Source organism: Gorilla gorilla, chromosome 13, assembly GCF_029281585.2.
Source record: "Gorilla gorilla gorilla isolate KB3781 chromosome 13, NHGRI_mGorGor1-v2.1_pri, whole genome shotgun sequence".
NCBI lineage: Eukaryota > Metazoa > Chordata > Mammalia > Primates > Hominidae > Gorilla > Gorilla gorilla.
The window spans coordinates 40309802-40321792 of record NC_073237.2 but is presented as its reverse complement, the minus strand read 5'-3'; positions in this window follow the sequence as shown (position 1 = coordinate 40321792).

Below are 11991 nucleotides of genomic sequence, written 5' to 3'. Positions count from 1 at the left end.
TGTCAGAGGCTAGACTCATCTGTGATTTACTTTCCTTTCTAACTCCTTGGGAGAACACTGTTTTCCTGTCTCTGTGCAGTTTGCAGTTTTTGAAGGGCACGCTAATAAAGGCACACTTCTAAGGAAGATAGGAAAGGTCAACTAGTACTTCTCAACTAGTTTTAGAAAACTTCTGGCTTCTACAGCTATGTGATAATTTGCGTAGATATAATTATTAAGGGCTTATCCTACAACTTAGTAAAAGTTTTGCACTTTTTCTCTAGCACATGGCCTTTTAAAATGCCAGTAACTTTGTTAATTCCAAGCCAATTATTTTCACAATTTTCAAAGCATGAAATCACACTGGTCATATGTATCTCTGTATTGGGATACAATAAAACACACACACACACAGACACACACACATTTACTTATTACTTTCATTCTCAGAGATGATGCCATTGTTCTATTTTAATTTAATGTGTGCAAGCTTGGTCAGTGTTAAATGTTGTTGGTAAAAAGATAAATAAGATACAGATTCTGACCTTAAAGAGATTCTTAGAGTAGAATATGTATACTGATCAAAAATTAAGCTATGGACTACAATATTTTTCACTTTGAATATTCAGAAAAATACCACTTATGACCTAAAAATTATAGCTAGCCTATTTTGAAAAATTCCCCAGTTCTGACTGTTGGCCATGTGCTAGATGTAAACAAAGAGAAGATGTAAATAAAGAGAAGATCTCTGCTGTGAAGGTACTTAACAAACCAATATGCTACACTTTTTTACTTTGCATAGATTCAAAATCAGGAAGATACTACAGCAGTGCAGACAATTGTTATTGTTATCTGGTTTTGCTTAATCTCACTGTATGGCTTTTTTTTTTTTTTTACTTTGTTTTATTTTATTTTATTTTAAGTTCCGGGATACATGTGCAGACGTGCAGGTTTGTTACATAGGTATACATGCGCCACGGTTGTTTGCTGCACCTATCAAACCGTCATCTAGGTTTTTTTGCTTTTTTTTTTTTTGAGACGACATTTCACTCTTGTTGCCCAGGCTGGAGTGCAATGGTGTGATCTCGACTCACTGCAACCTCTGCCTCCTGGGTTCAAGCGATTCTCCTGCCTCAGCCTCCCGAGTAGCTGGGATTACAGGCACCTGCAACCATGCCAAGCTAAGTTTTGTATATTTAGTAGAGACGGGGTTTCACCATGTTAATCAGGCTGGTCTTGAACTTCTGACCTCAGGTGATCCACCTGCCTCGGCCTCCCAAAGTGCTGGGATTACAGGCGTGAGCCACCGCGCCCAGCCATCATCTAGGTTTTAAGCCCCACATGCATTAGATATTTGTCCTAAACCTCTCCCCTCCACTTGACCCCCATCCCCGGACAGGACCCCAGTGTGTGTTGTTCCCCTCTCTGTGTCCAAAGCTTATTCTTTTCTTTCATAATTTCTCTGAATTAAAACACTATTGTATCCTTAACTTTAAATATTTTATATTCTGGTATTGAGGAAGTTGATGACCTTTATTAGGTTAGGGAGTGGAGTACTAAAAGATAGTCACTCTTTCATGAAAAGAATGCAAAGCAGAAAGTTCTTGCTTCTGTTGAATTTTGTATCAGGATGTCTTTGTCCAGCTAGTGAACTGTCTTAAATTTTGACACCATTGCATGTCTGGTATGGTTTTTTGAGGTAGGAATATAAAATTAATAATTAATAATTTTGACAAAGTATAATTTTTTCTTTGTTTTTGACTGAGCAATGATCAAATGGATAGATTACTCATGGTAATATTTTGTAATATCTAGATATTTCTATAAACTAAGAATAAGCATAGACAACAGCAGATTGTCCCAGATCATCATTATTAATATAATCATCGTGGATTACTATATAAGGTCAAGATGTCAGTTCTTCACAAATTAACTTATGGGCTTGATGCAATTCTGCACAAAACCCTTATATGATTATCTGGAACTTGAGGAAATCTTATTAAAATTCACCTAGAAGAGAGAAAAAGCAAGAAGAGCTAAGAAAATATTGACAAAAAAGTAATGGATGGAAGCCTTGTCCTATGAACTGTTAAAAACTAGAACAATTCAGTGATGATAAACTGTATTTTAACTGTCAATTTAATGTATGTATAGGTATGTGAAATCTCAATAACATGTATATGAAAAAATATTCAAATCTAACTAAATCCTAGTATTCAAGTGTCTATCTGAAAGTCTATCTATCTTTCATCTATGTATATTTAGAACATTTAATAAGGAAATATGCAAGGACCATATAAAAGATCTGTATCATTTATTGAGTGATATAAAATTATTTTATTATGTCCCTAGATTAAAAAAGCATATAGGATAATATAAATGTACAATATAAATTATCTTATATACCTTATAGTATACTATTCAGTACATAAAGTAAGTATTCAATGACTATTTCTTAAATAAATGAATATAAAAGTTTGTATTGTTTTGTAATTATTGGAAGGCTTATTTCAGCATGAAATAAAATCTAAGTAAGTATTGATACATAGAAAGTAATTGTCAGGGTAATTTGGAAAAAAACATATTGTCTTAGGTACCTGATAAGAATATATATGAAGGAGGTAGGTGTATTAGTTAGGAGTTTGCAGAGAAACAGAATCAATAGGGGATGTGTGCATGTGTGTGTGTGTGTGTGTGTGTGTAATATATGATTTATCTTAAGGAACTGGCTTATGTGATTAGGGAGGCTGAGAAGTCCCACAATTGGGTGTCGGCAAGAGGAAGATCCAGGAGAGCTGGGGATGTAGTTCTGAGAACCAGAGTGCTTGTAGTATAAGTCTCAGTTGAGAGCAGGAGAAGACTCAGTCAGGCAGAGACTGAATTCCACCCTTCTCCACATTTTTATTCTGTTTCGCCCTCAGTAGATTGGATGATTGAGTGCAGGGTGCTTTACTGAGTCCACCAATTCAAATGCTAATCTCATCTAGAAACACCCTTACAGATACACCCAGAAGTAATGGTTATTCTGGGCACCCCATGTCACAGTCAAATTGACACATAAAATTAACCATCAGAATTAACAGGAACAGAAAAAAAACTTTGAAGTTTGCCAGATTACATGGTGAAACAGGATGAGTAGAAAAATACTTATCCAAAAATAGTATGTTGGAGAAAGAGAAACAATCGCCTATATTTAGGCCCTGAATTAGATACTCTTTGTCTGATAGATAGGGCAATGTCAGCTTAGAAACATCTGGCATATCAGGTATTATATTCAAAGCAATGGGATATTGGGAAGACATGCATATTTCTAAGGAAGAAAGAAACTTAGAGTGGGACTTAATGACTGTTCTCTCTGAGATATGATTTATTAAAACTCTTTCCAGTATAATTACTCATAAATATGGGAAATCAACTGCAATTTACTCCCAGGAATCAATCAGTGCCTTTTCTTGCTAGATCGATCCCTTGTGGGCTGCTGATCACTATTCCTGGATTTGGACCAGTGATGCAGAGTGCATTCATTATTCATTCACTTATTCCTTCAATAAATATTTGTGAAATGCCTACTCAGTGACAACATGGTGGTGGTATGGCTGCCGATTTAATAGGAAACAGCACATGGCTTCTAGTCTCTTGAGGTAAGAGAATGGGAAGTATGGGGGAGGGCAGGGGACACAAATTTGTGTGTCCAAAGAATGTGATGTAGGGTCTGTAGAGTAGCTGGCTAAATTTGTAACTGCCCAAATGGGTTCACCTTACCTGCTGCCTAGACAGAGACAAGTTATCAAGAAAGGGGAAATACAATAGAGAAAGAGTAATTCACGCAGAGCTGGCTGTGCAGCAGAGCTGGCTGTGCAGGAGACCAGAGTTTTATTATTACTCAAGTCAGTCTCCTGAACATTTGGGGATCAGAGTTTATTTTATTTTATTTTATTTTTTTGGGAGACGGAGTCCTGCTGTCGCACAGGCTGGAGTGCAGTGATGCAATCTCGGCTCACTGCAACCTCTGCCTCCCGGGTTCAAGCAATTCTCTTGCCTCATCTTCCGGAGTAGCTGGGACTACAGGCGCACGCTGCCACGCCTGACTAATTTTTTGTATTTTAGTAGAGATGGGGTTTCACCGTGTTGCCCAGGCTGATTTCGAACTCCTGAGCTCAGGCAATCCGCCCGCCTCTGCCTCCCAAAGTGCTAGGATTACAGGTATGAGCCGCCTGGCCCAGACGGATCAGTTTTTAAGGACAACTTGGTGGGCAGGAAGTCCCAGTGAGTGCTGGAGTGCCAGGAGTGCTGATTGGTTCAGGTCAGAGATGAAATCACAGGGAGTGGAAGCTGTCTTTATGTGCTGAGTCAGTTCCTAAGAGCAGATGAGCCAGTTTATGGATCTGGGTGGCACCAGCTGATCCCTCAAGTGCAGGGTCTGCAAAATGTCTCACACACTTATCTTAGGAGCAGTTTAGGGAGGGTCAGAATCTTGTAGCCTCCAGCTGTATGACTCCTGCACCATAGTTTCTAATCTTGTGGAGAATTTGTTAGTCTTGCAAAGGCAGTCTAATCCCCAGGCAAAAAGGAGGTTTGTTTTAGGAAAGGGCTATTATCATCTTTGTTTTATACTATAAACTATAAACTAAGTTCCTCCCAAAGTTAGTTCAGCCTACGCCCAGGACAGCTTGGAGGTTAGAGACAAGATGGAATTGGTTAGGTCAGATCTCTTTCACTGCGTCAGTTACAATTTTGTAATGGCAGCTTCAAGTTGTGTGTAGATCATAAAGTGTGTGTTGACTACATGAAAAGTAAACAATAATAAAGAGTTGAGACTAAATCCTAGGAGAAATACGGAGCTATTAGAAGTTTTTAAGCAAGAGGAGGACATGGTCATATTTATGTTTTAGATGGAGCACTTTGTCTGTAGTACAGAACAGAGATAAAAATCAGGCAAGATTGGAAGCTGGGAGATAGGGGCTGTTGCAATAATTTAAACAGCAAAGGATACAGATTGTGTGTGTTTCATAGGTTACTTATTTTGGGGTCCTTTAAAAAAATACAAAATTTTGAATGCAAAGTTAGATGTGAAGCTCTAGAAGGGGTCTTAAGACTCATGAGTTTTATTCTACATCCACCTTTAGATCCAGTGAAGTAATTTACGTGGTCTGAACTATGGTGGGGGCAGTAGGAATGAAGAAAGACGAATGAAAGGAAATTTGAAAAGGAACTTGGTGATTGGATGTGCAAGGTGAGGGGAGAGAACTATCAACGACCATGCTTAGTTTTCTGTCTTGTGCAATCAATTGGCTAGATGAAAGGTCTGTTCATTGAGACAGGAAACACAGGAGGCAGAGTAGATTTTGGTGGCAATACGGGAAGTGAAGTTTTGCACCCAGGCAAAGTAGAAGTGATTGTGAAATATTCAGGTGTGAAGCTCAAGATAGTGAAATTATCCTACTTCTGATGAGGCTCAATTAATTTTGGCAACTTGGGTGTTCAACATCCTGAGGATGAATGTAATGCCCCATCAAGTGAGGCTCCCAAAGTAGGTGTAGATTTAAAGTTGCATAATCCGTAGTTAAATGATTATTGCCTTGAAGCCCTATTGCCTAGGTCTGAAAACTAATGCTGGGTTATGTAGGACTCTTACTGTTTTTCTCACCCTTACTGTGGTGCCTTTCAGGATGATTTTTTTTCCTGGTCATGTTGCACTATAATACTGGGACACGTGCTGCTTAGCTAGCAGGTTACCCTGAAGGCTTTTAGTTCTCCGCGGAGGATGAATTTTTGGTTGTATGTGTAGGGTTTCTGTAATGTAGGTCAGTGTCTGAGGTCCCTTTGACTGTTAATCCATAGTCTTCAACTGATTATGCAACCCACGGAGGACCTGATAAATATAATGTTTTAAAGTTCAGCAGCAAATTTCCTTCTCCGTTGTCCTTTGATTTGAAAATGGCTGACAAATTTTTCTTACAGTTTTTATGAAAGTGAAGAAAGATATGACTACCAACGAATATAAAAATCTCCCCACCAGGAAAGTTTTAGACTGTCATCAAATGACTTAATATAGGAGATAATAATAGAGACTGTTTTGGAACCTAAAATATAGTATTTTCTACTATGAACACTGTAATTACTATTTACAGCTAGATTATAGGGAAATCTGTGGGTGTCATGGAATTCAGTTTAAAATTATGGAAACTCTGTTTGCATAATTAAAAGGCTAGTTAATAAATTCCCTCCTATTTTCTAACCTATTTAAGCAGATCATATATGTACCAATATTTCTTTGCTAACTATGGTAGAGAAGACAACCAACTTTAAATCTTCTGTTGCTGAATAATACCCATAATAACTGTGTATAATATATGGCTCATAATTAGTGAATATGCCGAGCTTTTTCAAGAAATGCATTAGATATGGTATAGATACAAATTTCTGCTTCATTAAATGACTTTATGGACTATATTTTGCTGCTTTTGCACATGTGATCTTTTCCCCTGTTTGATAGCAAGATTACTTTACAGCTCCTTAATAAGAATATCTTTTTTTTTTCTGAAACCTTTTCTGAAGTTTTATTGAAGCTCTGGGTGACCTATTTCTAACGGTTTTAGAGCTCTAACATTTTCTCTCCCTTATTTAAGTAGCTTTAACTTATGTTTGATTAGTGGTTTTAGAAGTAGATTCATAATCTAATTTTAGGAAGAAAATCTTTTCTTACAGGAGAAAACAAATTTAAAACTAACCTTACATGTCACAAGGTGCCCATGAATTATGGAAATGGCTCACATTCCCGGGGCACTTATTGGGTAAAGAGGGTGAAAGCCAGAGATGATTTCTCTTAGTTGCATTTTATTCTTAGTTGCGTTTCTGCAGGAAAATTTCTCTTTATTAAAAGGACTAGAAAATAAGTTCATTGATGGATCTAAGGAATGACTGCAATACAATGTTAGGTGCAGTGATGTCATAGTAGTATAGAAGCAGAGATGAGATGCTAGTACCGGGTATTTGTAGAATGGGTGGGAGGTTTCCAGGTGTCCAGGTGTCCCGTATTTAAGGAAGCTTAATATTCACATTTGAATTTTGGAGCAGCTATGACTTAAATATCAAGAAATATTGTGATAAATGATTTGAGCCCTGAAAGATAAATAGGAATTTACCTACCACAGAAGATGGAAAAAGGCTGGAGCAAAAATTTAGAGGCAACAATTCATATTATAATTTTTTTAGTTAGAGTAAATTTTAATTTTAGTTCTAAAAGAAATCCACACACTTTAACAAACTGAAACAATACAGACATATGTAATGTAAAGAGGAAATATCTACTTTATGTTGTTGCCCTCCCTATCCCCAGCCTCTATTCATGCCTCTCTCCACATGTTTAGTGTCGATTCTCTGAGAGCTTTTCCTATGAGTTTACTCCTTTACATATCTGTGTGTGTGCATGCATGCGTGTATGTAATTAGTTTCATTGTTATGTAACTTGCATCACTCAACATGCCTTATCGGCCATTTCCTGTTAGTGCATTTCAGTCTACTCTATACATTTTAAGAACTACCTATCAACATAGTATAAATATATCATAATTCATTTAACCGTAGCCATATATAAGGTGTTTACAATTGCTATGGACTGAAAATCACCCCGTCTGTAATTTTTACGTTGAAATCTTAACCCCCAGGGTGATAGTATTAGGAGGTGGGACCTTTGGGAGGAGATCAGGTCATGAAACTGGAGCCCTGCTGAATGGGATTAGTGCCCTTATCAAAAAGTGGGCAAAGGATATGAACAGACACTTCTGAAAAGAAGACATTTATGCAGCCAAAAAAATATGAAAAAATGCTCATCATCACTGGCCATCAGAGAAATGCAAATCAAAACCACAATGAGATACCATCTCGCACCAGTTAGAATGGCAATCATTAAAAAGTCAGAAAACAACAGGTGCTGGAGAGGATCTGGAGAAATAGGAACACTTTTACACTGTTAGTGGGACTGTAAACTAGTTCAACCATTATGGAAGTCAGTGTGGCGATTCCTCAGGGATCTAGAACTAGAAATACCATTTGACCCAGCCATCCCATTACTGGGTATATACCCAAAGATTATAAATCATGCTGCAATAAAGACACATGCACACGTATGTTTATTGTGGCACTATTTACACTAGCAAAGACTTGGAACCAACCTGAATGTCCAACAATGATAGACTGGATTAAGAAAATGTGGCACATATACACCATGGAATACTATGCAGCCATAAAGAATGATGAGTTCATGTCCTTTGTAGGGACACGGATGAAGCTGGAAACCATCATTCTCAGCAAACTATCGCACGGACAAAAAACCAAACACTGCATGTTCTCACTCATAGATGGGAATTGAAGAATGAGAACACATGGACACAGGAAGGGGAACATCACACACCGGGGCCTGTTGTGGGGTGGGGGAGGGGGGAGGGATAGCATTAGGAGAGATACCTAATGCTAAATGACGAGTTAATGGGTGCAGCACACCAACATGGCACATGTATACATATGTAACTAACCTGCACATTGTGCACATGTACCCTAAAACTTAAAGTATAATAATAATAAAATAAGAAAAGAGGACCAAGGGAGTCATTTGCCCCTTCTGCCATGTGAGGACACTGTGAAAAGAAGGCTATCTATGAATCAGGAAGGGGGCCCTCACCAGATTGTGTATCTGCGGGTGACTTGATCCTGGAATTACCTTTCCATACTGTGAGAAATAAATTCATGCTGCTTATAAGCTATGCCATTTATGGTATTTTATTATAGCAGCCTGAATGAAATAAGACAACTCTTTTTCTATATTACAAATAATTCTGCAATGAACTTCTATATCCATAATTATCTCCTAATTTATTCCTCTAGTTTTCTTTCCTTTCCCTCTTTTTTCCTTCTCTGTCTTCACTCACTCTCTCCATCACTCTCTCACATTTATCTAAACAAAACCTTTGTGCACATTTGTATTTCTGTAGAATGGATCCTGGAAGTGGAATTGCTAGAACAATTTAAATATTGATATGTATTCCTGAAGTTCCCTTCCAAAAACTCTGTACCAGCTTACACTTCCATCAAAGTTTGGTCGGGTTTATTTCATCATTAATCATGGATATCTTTGCATATTAGATGGGAAAAAATGATAAATAGTATTTAAATCTTTTTGTTGTTTTTCCTAAAATGGTGAATTTGAATTTGAACATCTTTTCACATGTATTTTGGCCCAGTGAATTTCCTTAATTTTTCTTGTTGATTTTTGTACTAAATTATTTTAAAAATGATTTTTAGAACATCTTTATTCAGTTTCGCTATTATAATTTTTTTCTGCTGTATGTTTTGCAAATATGTCCTTTAAGAAATGTTTATTTTCTATATTTTTCTTTTGTGATAGAGAAATTTTTAATTTTGATCTAGTCAAATCTGTCATTTTTTTCTTATTTTTTTCTGTATTATTTCTTTTATGTCTCTTGCCTAAGAAGGACTTTTTCAGATCAAGATTATAAAAATATTCTTAAATTTTTTTTGTATTTTCATAGGTTTTTTTTTACTTTAGGTTTTAATTCACATGCAATTTAATTTTAATTTGTATATAACATAGGGTATGGCTGAGATCTAGGTAATCACCACATCTATCTCATTTTCTTTGTATGTACATAGTTAGATTTTATTTCCCAGTCTTCTGTGCAGTTGGGTGAGGCCCTGTGACTAAACTGTACCATGGAATGAGAATAGAAGTAATGTATACCACTTCCAGTCTTGGCTCATAAAAATCTTTCAAGAGAGATCCTCTGTGTCTATCCTCTTCCCAAATGGTCTTGGAGGCCAGGTGTTGAAGATGATAGAGTCAAATTTGAAAGAGTTTAGATCCCAGAATTACCACTTAGAGAAGAGTCACACACCAATCAGGAACATTCCTTTTTGACTCTATGTGAGCAAGAGAGAAACTTCTTTCAATAGCTTTAAGCCACTGAGATTTTAGGGTTTATCTTTCATAGCAGTTACATAATCAATACACAGAGTAAGATTGTGACTTAACTTTTTCCAACTGTCAGGTCAATTGTCCTAACACACTTTATTTAATAGCTTGCCATATACTCTGTAATTTGAAATTCTTCTTTTAGCATATTCTATATTTCCATAATTTTAGGAGTGATTGTAGATTCTGTTTTGTTTTATTGAGCTACTCATTTATTCCTGCAACAATGCCATGATATTTTAACTACTACGGCTTTGTAATTTTTCCTGGTATCTGGTAGCAGAATTAGCTTCTAAAATTGAGGTCTGTCTTGTTACTTTAAAGTCTTTCTGTGACTCTTAGAATACAATAGAAAATCTCTAACATCATCTCTAAAGCCCTGCATGATTTAGCCACTGTCTGTCTTTCTAGATGTATCCCTCCTCCTCTGCTTCTCAGCTGCTTTAATTTTCTGAAAATGTAAAGTATCTTAGGACTTCTGGACCTTCACAAATGGAAGTTTCACAAATATTTTTCCATTTGCCTGAAAGAGTTGAGTGTATCCAGATAAACTCTTGCTCCCATATGACTTTGATCTGTTATATAAAGAGAGAGAAGTCATTACTGATTCCATGCAGTCATGAAGACATTCTTAAGTATAAATAACTTAAGGACATGTGAGGTCACATGGAAAGGAAGAACTTGACTTGGAGAATTTTGAATTTTTTTCCATATCTGACCCATAGATGAATCAGTTCTCCACTGACATCCAATGTTTCTCATCATGTAAATAAAAAGTGATGAATATCAAAGTTTTCTTTAGTAACCCTGGAGACATTGATTGTACACTATGTTGTGTGTGGTGTAAGTATGAAATTTAATGGAACTTTTAAGTGTATGGCTTACAAATAATTAACAAATAATTTTGATGTCTAATCTTATTGCATTAACTATAGGCCTGTTCAAGAGCAAAAATAACACTGTATGCAAGTTTTACATAAAATTATAGACCTTTTCCACCTAGGGGTACCGTCTGTCTCAAGCTCCTATATATTGCTGTATAAGTGAAGGTTCTGGCAGCAAATAGCACCTCAAATAGTGTAACTGAAGAGTGTTTTATAGGAGATGACAGACAATGGTGTGGGGAGGGGAAAAAGAAATGAATAAGAGATGGTGCAGTGCTCCAGAGTTGGTACTGATGGGGTCCTGTTACCAGCCCCAAACCTGAGAGAATCAGGAGAGAGAGAAGTTACTGGAAGTTGAAGGCCAGGCCATCTGACAGGGACCATCCCTTTAGTATAGGAGCTTAACTAACCTGCGGTGACATGGCAGAGAGAGCCATAGGAATCAATCCTTGCTCCTGTTCTCTTTCTACTCTATGGTCTTCTGCTGGAGTCTTCTGTTGGTCAAACCCAACGGGAAGCTAAAGGGGAAGGTAGCCGCATTAATAAGGGCTGTTAAGCTCTTGAGGTTCAAAGCTGGGTAACTAAGGATAGAGAAAATTTGGAGGGAGAAAAGAAAATATCCTGCACACTCTGATGTATCTTGAATTTATGTTTTTAGGATTCATATAGGATGAAGATTAATTTCACATATTTCCAAGTTCCAAACCAATACTTACAACACTATCTGTTGAGCTTGACTTTCCATATTACTTTCTGAACCCCTTCTAAATTATTATGCATAATAGAGTATGTTCTGGAGTCTGTGGTCTGGGATATGTTTTTCACTGTTTTGTAGTAGTTTTATAATGCTTATTTGATTGGGTAAGACTTTCCTATATTTTTTTCCTGATTTAAGAATTTCTTTTAGCATTTAGTATAGTTCTAGATGATTAAGTGTTTTCAAACTATATGAAAAAAATAACTTGTTTCTCTACTGTGTGTTATACTTTTACAAATATGTGGAGCATTGTATCTAGTGTGTTATAGGCATAGGTAAACAGTAAAGTATGGCTGAATAAATGAATATACATTTATTTAAGAATATATTGAAGTATATATGTTCAAAAATAGTAGAATAAAGCAATGTATACTACAGTTAAG